Source organism: Cavia porcellus, unplaced genomic scaffold (genome assembly GCF_034190915.1).
Source record: "Cavia porcellus strain 051 isolate PalLab524CR breed Dunkin Hartley unplaced genomic scaffold, mCavPor4.1 scaffold_17, whole genome shotgun sequence".
NCBI lineage: Eukaryota > Metazoa > Chordata > Mammalia > Rodentia > Caviidae > Cavia > Cavia porcellus.
Window position 1 is genome coordinate 55,178,603 of NW_026947500.1, and position 3,500 is coordinate 55,182,102.

Here is a 3,500-nt window from a genome sequence, read left to right on the forward strand (position 1 = left end):
TTCAGATTAAGTTAACAGGAAATTAAGGATGTTTATCATATTATATCCTGCTATTTTTGGAATAGCTGTCTGTGCCCTCAAATCTAGTACAAGTAGACAGACTGGAACAGAATATAATCAAACTAAACAGACTGATGAGAATAATTGGATTTTAAACCCTGATACACTATTAATAGATGTCTCTGCCATCTATTTTAGACAATTCCTCTCCTTTCACTTTCACAGGGTGCATTGTACATTTTGGGTCTCACTAACTACTTTACATTTAGATTACAGGGGTAACCTGCTATTTACCTAAGTGGTTCTGAATTGTTTTTTTACCCCTGGGCTTAATCTTAAGTTGAGTTCCTTTGTCTAAAAAAGCTCCCAGGTTTTCCTTCATTATAGCTGAGTAGTTCTCCACTGCACAAAAGTGTTATGTCTTTCCAACCTATCTGCAGCTGCTGGATGAGATGCTCCTATTTCTCTCTGGTTCCCTGTCACATAGAGCATTGTTTTCTCATATTTGACTTTCAGTCCCTAACCACATTCAGGTTAATTATTTCCTATATAGAGCATATCAATTTACCCTATCTCCTGATCTACTCTGACAGTGCTTCTTTTTGTTAGTGTATCAAGGCCATTTATGTTAGAGATTATAGCTAACCTTCCCTGCCTCATTTCTGCTATGCTATTTTTCTGCAATTGGTTGTCTAATTTTCTCCTTCATTCCACTGTCTGTTTCCTTCACTGAAGGCTTAATGAAAACATAAAATAGAAACAATCAATGAAGTAGAGGAATACTAAATTTAACAGTTTACAAACATTATAGATTATGACAAACTGGGTTTGTCTCTTTTACATAACAATAGTTATGAAAAAGAAAAAAAAAACAAGTGTTGGTGAGAATGTGCACAGAAGGAGCCTTCACCCTCTGAGTGGGAATGTAGCTTGGTGAGATCATGGGGTCAAATCTGTAGAGGGCACCACATGTACTAGAAATGAAAGTACTGCATGACACAGCAACCCCTCCCCACGGTATGTGGCTTTGAAAGGTGAATTCTTCATTCCATACAGAAATATTCACTCTCATGTTCATTGCAGTGCTATTCACAATAGCCAAGATCTCAAAACAAAGTGCCTACCAAGTTGAATGGATAAATTGTGGGAAATGTAAACACACACATAAACACAAATATATATATATATATATATATATATATATATATGCACATGTTATATGATGATATGTTTCATTGTATCATACATTAATGCAAACAAAGTGATAGTAATTTCACAATATAAACTGAAATATTATTCAGCTTCAACAAAGAATCAGGTATTGCCATTTTTCATAACATGGAAGAAATCAGAGAACATCATGTTGAATGAAATAAAAGATACAAAGCAAAAAAGTACAAAACTTATATCATTCACATTTATGTGGAATAAAACAGCTGATCCATGAATACATGGAACCACAGTAACATGCTAATCACCACGGTATGTCAGATGAAAGGAGAGATGTGGGTCACAGACACACATGGCACTGAGGTAGCCATGCATTACAATGCACAGATGAGAAATGGAAATACTAATAGAGAGCTCCGTGTTGGAAATATCTGTGAGATTAAGTTTCAAGTATTCTTGAAACAGAAAGTGGAAAATAGAATGTAAAACAAAAGAAAAAATGAAATTCAAAGCAACTATACTACATGATGTGTATCTTCATGTTCTGCAATAGTTTTATCAGCCTGGATTGTGTACATATTTCCAAAATATCACATTGAGTACCTTGAGTACACAGAAAACTATCAAAATATTATAAAATGGTACTTGTAAGTAATGTATTTTACTATTTTTTTCTAAATAAAATTGATTCTTGAAGGCCTTGTGGAAAGATTTTTCAATTCTCTGTTCCTAAAGCTGTAGATATAGGGGTTCATCATGGGGATCACTAGAGTATAAAGCACAGAGGCAATTTTAGCAGTCTCAAAGAAATGAGGAGATTAGGGCTGCAAGTAAATAAAGAGGAGAGACCCGTACAGGACCATCACCACTGTCAGATGGGAACCACATATAGAGAAACCTTTCTTCCTTCCCTCTGCTGAATTCATCTGACATATGGCTAAGACAATCAGCACATGGGATCAGAGAACAACCAGGAGTAAGAATATCAAGTGGAATCCTAAAAAGCATATGATAAATAACTGTGTTTCTTGTGGATTGGAGCAGAGCATGGGTAATAAAGGGATATCATTACAATAGAAATGACTGATAATGTAGAAGTTACAGAAGTCCAGTGTAAAGATCTTAGTGGTGAACATCAGTTACAGAAAGTTACTGTAGAGGTACAGAGTACCCACCAGCACATTACCATGTCCCTGGGACATGATGATGTTGTAGAGCAGAGTGCAACAGATGGACACATAGTGGGCCATGGCTGACAAGATGAAGAATTCACCGATGATGAACATAAGGAAGAAATCCAAGTGTGTGGCACATGCATGATAGGAAATGGTATTCTGCACATGACAAAATTGACTAGCATTTTAGAACAAATAGCAGTGGAATTTCCAAGATCAATGAAAGCCAGATACCTGATAAAAAACTCACAGGTGTGTGAAGATGGGAGTCCAGCTTAGTCAGAACAGTCATGCCCACGTTACACACCACTGTGATTCCATAGATGTAGAGAAAAACACCAGAGAGAGGAAACTGCAGCTCCAACAGCCTTGTGAGTCTCTGCAGTATGAAGTGAGGTGGTGATGTTATGTTCTTTTGGCCCATGAATCCTGGTGTATTTTCCTAGGAAAAAATGAAGCAAATTATTGTTAAAAACTCTTGTTACCCAAAATTTTACTACAATGTTTACAACTAGAATAATTAAAATATACTTCATAACAAGATACTAAAAAATTATTTCCCCATTAAATTTTGAAAATAAAATAAAGACAGAATATTTCACTTCCCCCAAAAAAGTTTTCTTATATGTAACATACTCTGTTACATCACATATTGAATTCTAAACATTAGGTATCCAAAATATTTGTAGCATATCCATTTATAGGAAAACCATGTGATGATTAATACAGAATGGTTGACGATTTCAGCTTCAGAAAGATATCACAGAGTTTCTTTTGTACACTCAATGTTTGCCTGAGATATCTTAGGGAACTTTGATATTGGTAATTATGAAGGAAATTTTAAAAAGCTCATAGTCTGACACTGTGTGGAGGCTGGGACAGGCAGGCCCAGTTTGTTCATACTCAGCTCGCCTAGACACCCCACATTAACTGCCCCTTGTGCCGTAAACATAATTCAGCCAGGAAGTGCATCCTGTTGTGTTAATTTGTTTCAGTGACTTCTCTCTCAAGGACAAACTGGCTTGGTTAAAGACAATAATTGAGTCTCCTTGCTCACCAAAACCCTGACCTTTCTTCTGTGTAATTAGAAACCCCAGTTATCAAAGAGTAAATCTGCCTAACAACATACAACCCAGTCTATGTAACTAATTATAA

The 3,500-nt window shown here is 35.9% G+C and overlaps 1 pseudogene; it reads right to left on the reverse strand.

Annotated features, from left to right (window-relative positions):
- Nucleotides 1-1,728: 1,728 nt before the first annotated feature.
- On the reverse strand, nt 1,729-2,769 carry LOC100716706 (olfactory receptor 8K5-like; annotated as a pseudogene).
- Nucleotides 2,770-3,500: the final 731 nt, after the last annotated feature.